Consider the following 12,667-nt stretch of genomic DNA (forward strand, 5'->3'; position numbering starts at 1 on the left):
AGGAAGGAGTACTTACAATTTGTGATACTGTGTAAGTAAATGTCCAAACTATTCACTTTTTATCTTTCTTAAGTTCCATCGGTTTTGAGGTTTGAGTAATAGAGAAGTATGTTTAATGAGAATTGTGTTGTTGAACTACCATTATTACTTTATTGGGGAAAATATTAGCTGGTAACAATTAAAAACACAGCTCTAAAAACAATATTTTCACCAAAATTAGGTAAATTATCTGAATATTGACTTTTTTTTAGTATATACACAACTCTGTGCTTTAAGTTATACATTTATATATTTTCTTTATTATAATTTTATTTCATTTTTATTTGATTCATATAAAAGCTATTCATCTATTGAAGCTTCTATCTGCTGTTTACCAATAACTATTTTTGCAATGCTACAAAATGTAATTTAAAATATCTCTTCAACAGTGATAATTATGTTAGTGAATTTCAGATTCTAATTTATGGTAAAATTATGGTCCAAATCCCACTTTATATTTGTACATCAGAATTCACATGTTTAACAAAAGGCAAGTAGAATGCTGGATACCCTGGGCATTGTATCATTCTGGGGGCTTGCAACAGACATTATGCTTTGTGTTTGTATATGATTTGTTTACATTGTATGTGCTTCCTAAGGAACTAAAATATAAGATTTAGAAAGATAGATCACGATTGTTTAATTGTGCTAAAATACAAAGAAGAGTACACTTATTAATTTCCTTTTCAAGGAAAATAGCATTTAAAATTATAATTGCTTTCTGAATTGCTGAAAATATTCCAGAAAAAAAAAAAAAAGACCATCATATGTAGTTTCAAAGTATCTACGGAAGGTGTTAATATAAAACAAAATAAAATTTTCCTTTTCAGCGAAATACTCATTTATCAAAGTGAATTAACTTTTCAGCTAAACAAGTACACTTTAATTAGTGGTGTTTCTAAACATCTGTCTAAGTTGGCTTGTTGTACATTAGAATTTTATCTCCACCTATAATTGAGATTACAAGCTCATAAAAAAAGGATCCTGTGGCTATGTTCCAAATTCTCCTTTCTCTGGACTCAGCCTCTCATATTCCCTTTGCTTTAATTGTACTTACCTGAGGTTGGTTCTGTTTCTGGTTGATGTACACAAAGTGGATTTTTCTGGCTTAAGCCTTTTTAATCAGCATGATTGTTAAGGTTTTGCTTTGCTTTAATTGTACTTACTTGAGGTTGGTTCTGTTTCTGGTTGGTGTACACAAAGTGGATTTTTCTGTCTTGAGCCTTTTGAATTAGCATGATTGTTAAGGCTTTGCCTCTCTTAGTTTACTTCAGATGCAACTCCTTCTAATATGCCCACAGTTTCCCCTGACATTTTGGGTAGTAATTTTTCATTTGTTACACAGACACTTACTACTAGCAGTGACAACTGTTTCCCTCTGGTTATGGGAATGATGGTGTGACAATAAACCTTCTCATGGGAAATTTTTCTCAGGTGAATTCCAAGTCAGTGAGTTCTAACTCTGGACAGCAAAATGAAGTAGAAAGGCATTTTCATTTGTTTTTAATTTGTTTTTCTTACCTGCTCACTCTTCTGAGATGATACTGTTTGCTTTGATCTATAATTAAAATAACAATATTTGGCAAAATACTTTGGATGTTCTCACTGTTGCTTTAGTTTGGGAAACATTTTTTCTATTAATAGGAATTAGGACTTAGAGTTCAAAATCATGATCAAAGCTTACAGAGGTTCCCTTTTAATATCTATATTGTCTCCATGTAAGAATAGCGCTGTGATATTCTTTAAAATGTTAGAAAAAAACACTTGTAAGGTTAGAAAAAAGACCAAATCTACACTGTGGGGAAAATATCTGATCCACTGAAAGAAGTCTAGACTGATACCTCATAAAATAAACCCAGACTCTACCTTTTATCAGTTGAAACTCTCAAGCTTTGTTGTTACTGATTCCAGTACATGAGCTACCTTCCTGAGCTTAGGTTCACTCATGGATAAAATGAGAACAATAATATCTAGGTTTTTGTTATGAAAAATTGTCATAAAGTAATATATGTTAAAGTAGATAATACATTTATCTTGTCACTCAATTCATAAGAGATAAGGAATACATTTTATTTTTTTATTTCTTTATATGATGATAGCTGAGTAACTCCTATTGAATATGATTTAAAATGCCAAAATATTAAAAGTTAGAAAGATGAAAGATAAAAGTACTGATAGTGCAGAGAAAGTCATTGAGGATTGAGGATAAATCTAATTAAATGATGCAGTGAAAGTACGTAGGAATATGAGGGAACATTATGAGGCACATACAATGGTTAGAAAAGGGGAGAGTGGTACAAAAACCAGGGAAAAATCAAAGAAAATGGGAGAATTCCAAATACCGGTTTAAACATTAAACTCTTAATGAGATTTTATTTTATTTTTAACTGTAATTGGAATAAATATTTATTTATTTTTTATTTAAATTTTTTATTGTTGTTCAATAAAAGTTGTCCCCGTTTTTTCCCCATTATTCTCCCCTGCCCCACCCACCCCGCACCTCCCACATTCAATCCTCCCCACCATTGACTCTGTCCACGGGTCCTTTATACATGTTCCTTGAGAGATTTTAAATAAAATAAGGCACAGCTTCTTTTTAGCGTCAAGGACTCTAAAATAAGATATTTTGATAGTCAGAAAACTACAGAATTAAAAAAATATATAGTCACATTATCAAAAAGGTAAATATTCTGTGCTTTTGGAATTAAAAAGATATTCTGGAAATCCTGTCACAAATAACACAGACACAGATATCTTTTTTTTTTTAAATTCTTATTTATTTTGTGTCCCTGTCAATGTGTTCCTTAACGATATACCCCATCTGCAAGACCAAGTGATGTTTCATGTGGAGGTAATGTCTGCGGACGATCTAGCTGTCAGGGCTGCTTTCAGAAGGTGTTTTCAGGGTGTCATTTCCTGGCACTAACTTATGTTGTGATATTTTCTGTGCATTGACCTCACAACCTGCTTGATATGCAGAACACTTTGGTCTGTCTTCAAAATTTGTTGCTTAAGAATGCCCTTGTCTCATGTCCTCTCACTTCATAGAGTGGCAATGGTAGGTGCATTACTCTTGTTGATAGGTTTCTGAATTTCCTGATGGGCTCTATGAATTTGTATGCTTATTTTGAAATACAATTCAGTCCTTCAACAGTCAATGACTAAGCTCTCTCACATACATTCTTGAGAGCAAATGCTCTATTTATATGTATATATTTATTTGAAATTATAGAATTGCTCCATTTTTATTACTCTAACTGTACATATAGCTGGCCCCCCAAAAATGAAATTGCTTGCTCAGGAGCAGAAAACAATTGATACAGGGAAGCAAATACCTAGATCTATAAAATGTTTTATGCATTTGGTTACCCCATTAATATGTTCTGAACTGAAATCACTATTGTTGAAATCGCCTTTCATTTCTTTCAAATAGTTACTTAGTAATGTTTTAGACTGAATCACGTGTATTTTACATACATCATATTCTAGTATATTTTTTTCTTTTAAAAATTTACCTTGGGTTTTAGCACACCTTGGGTTTTCTTTAATGCTATGGTACTTTTCTAGTTATTCTAACACTTATATTCTACTTGCCTGTTTCCCAGATATGAATAATACTTGCAGGTGATGTGACAAGCTAAATGGACATCTAAAGAATGAATGAATGAACAATTAGTCAAATTATTGAATGAATATATCTAGGCCTATGATGATCATCATAACATTGCTAAGTCAGTTGTTACCCTTTGGATAGATAAGCTCTATATTATTGTAAGTATTTCAGCCAATATCTGATTTCATGTTACCCTTTTACCATCATTTTAATAAACAATAATATTTTTGTCTTTTAAAAAACATTCTTAATTGAATTTATCGGGTGACATTGGTTAATAAACAATAATTTTTAAGTGATTGGTACAGATAGCTTTAGCAGAAATTTTGAACTACAGGCAACATTTGCTCTCTGTTGAGGAAGTTCAGCAGACATCCTTTTGGCCCTGAAGTTAGTTGGAAATGTCTACCTTCTTAAGGAAAAATGCAACTCGAATTCATGTAGCAGTTAATGTAGGGCGCCACCAATTTAATTCGTTTAACCACTTGAGTCCTGCTGAATAAGCCTAGTACATGGGGTTAATCACTTAACAGTGAGAAAAGATAAGACACATGTGCATGTATAGCACTGCCAGCCAGTAGGTGATAATCTGAGTTATGTGCTCTGCCCTGCCCACTGGGTGGCAGAGCCAATGAAGCATTCAGCCACTAAATTTCCTGGCTGCTTAAATGACTCACACACTGCTTAGGACAAATTAGCCTTGAGGATTTCTTCTGCTACTGTTTCTTAAATGAATGCATCTTTTTTCTTTTCTTTTTATTTTAGATGGATTTTCTCCCAGACTTCTACAAGAATTCATTTCACTTTATTCATTGTCCTTGTAAGGAAATAACAGATGATTCTTAATGACCTCTAGAGGAATGTTAAATAGGACTTTTTCATTGGTATTTAAGTCCTAGCTGTCACCAAATGCTAATATAGCATAAAAAATTTTAAGTACTGGAAGACTACTAAATTTCCAAAACATTTTGTTTAACTCCTTTTTTTAGGATATATCAATTTTGTAAAATTAAGCAGCTTTTTTGTGTGTCCTAAAGCATTTCATTGAAAGTTGTATGGTTAATCAAGGCATTCTCTGAGCAATGACAAAAGTATGCTTGTCATACAAGAATAAGAAATACAAAACTGACCAACTTCAGAATAGTTATCAGATATAAATACTAACATAAATATTGTGATTAAGATTGATTTATATCTGATCATAGAAATCTTATTTGAGAATTATTGAACATGTAATATATATATATATATCATTTTTTAATGAGTATGCAAGATTAGCATACTTGAGAGCTTGAGAAAAGACTATGAATCTTCAATTTTAACTAATGTGTACATTTTATCAATCTTGGCTGTGGAAAAAAAAATTGCCTGTGTGATAATTTTGTCAAGGATAGATAACTAATTGGAAATAAAGCTTGTGATGATAAGTGTTATATTCCACTAACTTTTCTTTCAGCTTTTCACAAAGAGAGAATATTGCCTATACATAATTGGACAGATTTTATATCTTGAGTATGATACACGGTCTTCCCAGTTTTTTTTTTTTTACTTTGTCATACAAGGAGAGTAAAGAATTCATAGTTAAGTATTGGAATTTCTCACTTGAAATGAAAATGAATTCAGATTGATTTTCCAATATCCATTTAACTACATTTCAACTGTAGACATTAAACTTGACCATCAATATTTCCTGTTCTTTTCTCTCCTAGTCACTTCCCTGGTTCCGTAAATTTACGTGTCATCATATGACTATGAGCAAGGAAAAGTGAATAGAAATAAGTTGTGTCAATTCTGAGAAGATAATTTAATTGCTGATGCTTGAATTTTCCATCTCCCTTTCCCTGCTACTTCAGCTGGGAAGGTCACATATTATAGTCAGTTTAGTTACAGTGTGGTGGAGCCTCCATCAGCCTGGATCACTGACTCACTGCTGAGAAAGCTGTTACCCTGGATATTTTTCAAGTTAACAACAGACATTAAGTTCCAAGAAGTCAATCTTTTTAAAAAAATATGACTAAGCTGTTGTAATTTTGTATAAGTGTTACTACAGCATACCCTATCCTATTCTGACAAACTATCAACTCTCTATTTAGATGAAGGTTTTGGTTCTATTTGGGAAAATAATATGACATATGACATTGTTTTCACAACTATTGAAAATTTTATTAGGAAATTTTATCTGGGTCCATTTGAAACTGAAAGAAATATGGCTCCTTTTTTTATTATTATTTAGAGCTGTATGTACTACCAATATTTAAGCATGTAATTTTCTGAATGATATCACATCATATTAATGTCATTGGGGTGTCAGAAAATAATAATAATGTTTCATTACCCATCCTTTGCAATTTAACTTGCATGTACAAGCTTATTTCTAACTCTAATTTTTATATATTTAGTTGAAAAATATATTTGATTAAATTAAGCAAATTCTTAGTGATTATTCATCACTTAATGATGACTTTAATCTTCTCATTCACAGTTCACTAAAGTTTTATTGACATCTTCTTTGTGTATCAGGATGTGCCTGTGACCTAAGATAAAACCATGAATACAACTGACAATGTCTTAACTTCATGTGCTTGTATGGCAAATTTGCCTTTGCATACTAGAGCTATGCCAATGATAATGTAAGTTCTCAGAGATGGAAGGCCCACATTGAAATCCCATGTGTTTAGGTAGCATGTCATCCATTCCTCCTTACTTGTTTATTAAAACAAGATTATTCTGTCCACTACGTCACTAGACATGAAACAAAAGCATTCTAGATGCCTCAACTCTCCTTTGCAGGGAAGGTTTTATATTCAGGTGAGATGGATATGGTTTTGAGAAACTTTTAATATTTATTCATTTTCTACTCATCATCTAGATAAAACCAAAATTAGATATTAAAAACATAAGATTTCAAAAGTCTGTGTTACTCTATCTATTTTGAGTCATTTCCTAACATTTCCTTCCTCAAATTTATTCAACTCTCATACCAAACTTTCCGTAGTCTCTTTTGCAGTTTGTCTGTGTTCAAGTTATCACCTGTCCCATAATTTTTCTAAGCCATTTATCATCTCAACTCCCCAGATTCATCTTGATATGCTTTCCCAAGGGAAGCTTTGCTTAAACAGCTATGTTAAACTAGTATCCTTTGCTATCCTGCCATTGTCCCCTGAGTATACCTTTATTACAACACTAATATTTATATGAACTTATTTACTTATCTGTTGAAATAATTTTGAATTATAAGAACTTTAGAAAAAAATTTTTTTCTAAGTTGTCTTAATATTTTCTCTGAGAAGAAGAATATCTAGAATAACTGTCAATCAAATAGTATTTTGAATCATTGCTTGATAAAAGTATCTATTATGTTTAAAGGTAAAATATCATTTGGGTGAAATAAATTAAGAAGCCACAATTAATCACACATACATAGAAACTATAACATAACCAAAACAACTTTTACTTTTACCAAGCCCTGTTAAACTTTACAAGATTCTATAATTGAGAGTTAAGGTAATATCAATTGCAATAAATAAGGAATTTGCATTCTATCATTTTTATAATTTTATGTCTTTGAGAAAAATCTCTTCTAAAGTTTGTGTTCTGCCAAATTGATATAATAATAATAATAGCATCTAATTTGCATGTCAGAGGTCATAATCAGATGTGCACATATGTTAATCAAACTATGTATTACTCATATGTTGACATGTAAAAATTCATAAAATTTAGAAGGATGTATGTTTATATAGTGCACTAAAGTATAAAATACAGAGGTTGGCAGAAGACGCTTTACAGTTGTAAACATGTAAAACAATTTATTCTTGAATTATGAGTTATTTATTAATTATTGTATCATGTATTTGTATTATCAGTCTTATTATTATTATTATTATTATTATTATTTTATATCCTTATTATTTTTTAGGTCACGATGATGGGTAATTTAACCTACTTCTGTCCACCCCTGTATTATGTAAATTTCAAATTTCACTCACTCATGTTACTGCTAATTCTAACATATCTACCCCTACTAAAATTCTTTCTAGTAATACTTTCTACCAGTTATTAAGTGTGTGTGTGTGTCTATACCCATGACAAACTCATCAGGTTCTCAAAATAAATATCCTTTAGATAGCTATTAACAATATTTTTGTTTACAAAATAAAATTGCCTTTGCTAAGGATAAAAATTTCATGTGAACATGAATCACAATGTTCAACTAGAATAGTCCCCCCACCCCACTTGTGTGACTTTTTGTGGAGAAAAATCTTAAGGAATTTGCATATAGGTCAGTTGAATTAATATCCTCCCTGTGACAAATTAGTTGGGACATATTTTATTCACATTTTTTTTCTCTATGAGGGTTTCAAATAGGAGTTGTACTATCTGACGTTTGACTCAAGCTATTCTCTGACTTTTTAAACCCACTCTTCCTCAACTGACTCAAAATTTCTCTGTTAGATGCTTCTTGTATCTGTACAGATCCTATTACAACCTATTTCACTGGTGAGGTTGCCCATCCTTAGCCTCCCTTGACCCTTCAAAAGCTCATTTATACATTCCTTCATTCCTTTGTTCAAAAAATATTTATTGAACAACTACTGTATGTCAGGTGCCAATTGAGGCATTTAAGAGATTTGCAAATGAAACAGGTCATTTAGCTGTTTGTATTCGGGGACATCTCCATTTAATGACATATTTAGTAATGTTATGCTGTCTTTCCTCCCAAAGTAATTCTGATTCTGTAACTCTATTTCCATTAAATTCACTGGACTATTCACAGGGTTGTAATAACATGCCCTTACTACTATGCAGAATGTCTTGAAGCCTTAAGAAGACTACAAAAAGTTTCCGGTATCATTAAGCTCCATTGCCACTGTTTCTGTTGGTCAGGGCTATAGATAGGAGATGCTATCCAAAGGAAAAATCCTTTTCTTAAATCATATTTAGCACTTTCATAAGGAGATCCCATCATAGTATGGAAAGATGTGTATACTTATGTCTTCTATTAATAATTCTTCTGCTTTCTTCCTAGAACTCATTGGTCCTTAATAAATTTGAATTTTGGATAAACTTTATCTTGGTGGACAAAGTAACTCCTCCTGGCAGCTAGTACCACTACTCCTTCATGACACTTAGATGTGGGTTTTAATAATAGCCTATTGGGTTACGCTACTTAATCACTCATGTTTTGTTTTGTTTTGTTTTTCACTATTTGAGTACCCATACCCCACACTTTCCACTGAGTTTATCAGGAATGTCAGACTACATCAGGGCAGAATTTAAGCCTCAGTCCATATGATGCTCCAACTCTAGGTAAGTTAGAAAAGTCAGGACACCAGTTTCAGTGTCTCAAAATATCCCAAGAGAGTTAGGTTTGTGAACTTGGCACCTGCCAAGTTCCACCATTATATATGTGATAAATATGAATGCAGTTTGAAAAAAAGACAGGATGTTTGTAATTAAATGGTTGTATTAATTATTTACTACTATGTAATAAATATTCCAAAAATAAGATTACTTAACACAACATTTATTACCTCATTCATTTTCGATGGTTTCAAGTCTTCGGAGCTGCCTAGCTGAATAGTTGTGACTCAATGTGTCTAATGAGATTGGCTGAAATCATATGGAGACTTGACTAAGGAAGAAAATACACTGTTTGTTTGGCGTAATCACATGTCTGAAGGCAGAAGTCATCCTTCCTCTTGCCATGTGGACTTCTTCATAATGCTGCTTGAGTGTTATCATGGTGTGGTAGCTGGCTTCTCTCAAAGGAAATGATCCAAGGTGCAATGCCTTTTATGATATAGCCTTAGAAGTCATGCACCATATTTTTATCAATTTCAATAGGTTCTACATATCAGCACTATTGAGTGTGAGATGATACTGAACAAGGGAATGAATAACAAAAGTTTAAGATCATTGATATCTAGCACGCTGGTTACCTCAAGGGTGGAATTATTTTAGCACTACCACCACTGTTGACAACAAAGTCTTCATGAACATACTGATATTTGCAACATTGTATGAATCAAATGAAATAAACTGTTAGCCACAACTTGTTTAATTTAACCCTTGCATCAGGTAAAACTTTTAGGTGACCTTGAATGATTTGAGCCCTACGACTTACCTCAACTACTGCTACAGAGACCAGTTCTTTTTCTTTTTTTTTCTTCAGGTTTCTTTAAAAAAAATTTATTTATTATTTTATTGTTCAAATACAGTTGTCACCATTTTCCTGCCATCACTTCCCCCTGCCCCACCCACCCCCCACTTCCCACTCTTAATCCTTCCCCACTTTGGCTTTGTCCACGGGTCCTTTATACTGTTCCTTCACTTGACCTTTCCCCTCTTTTTCCCCGTTAACCCCCCTCCTTCTTCCCCTCAGGTTACTATCAGTTTGTTTTTTCTTTCAGTGTTGCTGGTTATATTTTTCTTGCTTGTTTGTTTTGGAGATTAGGTTCCACTTATAGGTGAGATCACATAGTATTTGTCACTCACCCCCTGGCTTATTTTGCTTAGTATGAGGCTCTCCAGTTCCATCCATGATGTTGTGAAGGGTAGAAGTTCCTTCTTTCTTTCTGCTGAGTAATATTCCATAGTGTGACTCTACCATATTTTTTTGATCCACTCATTTATTGATGGGCACTTAGGTTGCTTCCAATACTTGACTATTGTAAATTGTGCAATGAGATACCACTTCACACCAGTCAGAATGGTCATCATAAACAAATCAACAAAAAATGAGTGCTGTAGAGGTTGTGGAAAAAAGGGAACCCTAGTACACTGTTGGTGGGAATGCAGGCTGGTGCAGCCACTGCATTTGGGGATTTCCAAAGCAGTTTGGAATTTCCCCAAAAAGCTAAAAATGGAACTGCCTTTTGACCCAGGAGTTTCACTGCTGGGATTATACCCTAAGAATCCTGAAACACCAATTCAAAAGAGCTTATGCACCCCAATGTTCATACAGAGACCAGTTCTGTAAATGTTTTTCTCAAGTTTTATAGTTGTTCAATTTTATATTGTGTCAACTTTGATCTGTGCCACAAAGTTCTTACTTTATAAATGACAGACTTTTCATCTGGGCTTTCTTTAATAACAGGACGACATGCCTAAAATAAACCAAGAGCACTATAAATGTGCAACTTAGACTTGCAGGGGTCAATGCAGTATATCTAGTGAGCCAATTCCTAATGTCAAGCCAACTCTGGGCTTTCTCACCCCCAACGAGGTTGACTACATGCCCCCAGCCATTCAGATGTTTTCTGTTGTTCTCTTCCTTTTTCTTTATTCTTTGTCCTATTACACAAACAAACAAACAAAATTCCTGGCTTCTGCTTCTGTTGGAGGAGGTCATTGAGAAGATGTTACTGCTGATTGACTTGAGAGTTGGCCCTGGGCAATTAAGGGTTCTAAGGGTTAAAATCTGAATTAATAAATGCAATTAAAGCTACTAGAAATAATAAGATAAACATCTCTTTAAGTAAAGTAGAATGTGCTTTTGGTATGAAAAGATATGAGGTATAAACATATGTTTTTGTTAAAGGAAAAACAGAGTAATTTTGTCCTAAAGTAAAACTGATTATTCTAAAATGAGAAAAAAAAAACACAGAAAACAAAATATAGGAAAAGACATATTATATACATTACTGTATGGGAAATGTTTTTTTTCTTCTGTAATAGGATATAATTTAATACTCTGGTAAATACTCTAGAAAATAGTGAAAATACATTAGTATGTTGGCAATTGTGGTCTTGGCAAAAGTGATAACTCATACTACATGAAGTGAATAATAAAAAGGAACAGAGAGGTGAACATGCTAATGTGGATATGTTATATGAGACCAAAAAATGTATTAGTTAACTATATTCTCTTGGATGGATCAAAAAATATTCTGTGTATACCAAAGACATAAAGAATGCTTTGGTGAAGAAGTTCACTATCATCATTAGGCTCCATTTGCCACTGTTTTCTGTTGATCATGGCTATGGATAGGAGATGCTATACAAAATTAGCATCACCGATTAAGAACATGGTGTAGTTCTGAAATATTAGAAGTCAGATAACATGTGTAACTGTCATAACCACGGTGGATACAATTATTGTAAAGACTGGTTTGCAGGAGTCCTGATGCATGGTGTGCTATAGAAGATAGAATATGACTTTGCAGGGGCTAGATACACAAGCTTTCAATAATAAATAGTTTAATTTTACAGTCAAAATGATTCCAGGATGGAAGTAGTAATTACCTTTCCAGTTTCCAGTTTATGTCTGGATTTTTTAATCCTGGAATCTGTTGACTAAAGAGAAGGATGGATTCCCATGAAAATAAATAACCAGGGCACATTGGGAAGTATATGTGGTAATGATTTCTAAGCCTTTTCCCAAGACACATATGGCTATTTACTCAGTTAACTGTGGTCAAAGTAAAGAGAAATACTCAAACTTTTTTTTTTTAGGATAGTGAACATAGATCTCAAGTTGATATTGATGACCTATAATGCAAACTCTGCAAGAACAAATAGCCATCAAACAAATTTCTGGGAACTACAAAATATGACATGCTTCAGTAGAGAGTAAAAACAGAAATATGTGTTTCTCAACAAAATATATAGGGTTTAATTAATAAAATTTAATAAATTAATATATGATTATGAAAAGATATTATATTACACAAACACACACACACATATACATACATACTCTCTTGTGTTGTATTTTAAAGGTGGACATAAACCAAACAACCAGATTTCTCTTGCTGTGAGGATGAATACTGGGTAGTATGGGCTATGAAAATGATTAGATATATAACTTCTTATGGTATTGCACTATTTATTCATAGCAGGGTGTGAAGTAGAAGTTAATGTAGTGATATTGATATCTTTTTATGAGATAATATAACCTAATTTTTTATTTAAGTTTACTGTTAACTGGGAATACCATATAATTCAAAGGATACAATAGTACCAAAACTTTAAATGTGAGGACTAAATAAGAACTTAGTAAGATAAACAATG

This window comes from Pteronotus mesoamericanus, unplaced genomic scaffold, assembly GCF_021234165.1.
Source record: "Pteronotus mesoamericanus isolate MK-2021 breed Mesoamerican mustached bat unplaced genomic scaffold, CSHL_Meso_final contig_94, whole genome shotgun sequence".
Taxonomy (NCBI): Eukaryota; Metazoa; Chordata; class Mammalia; order Chiroptera; family Mormoopidae; genus Pteronotus; species Pteronotus mesoamericanus.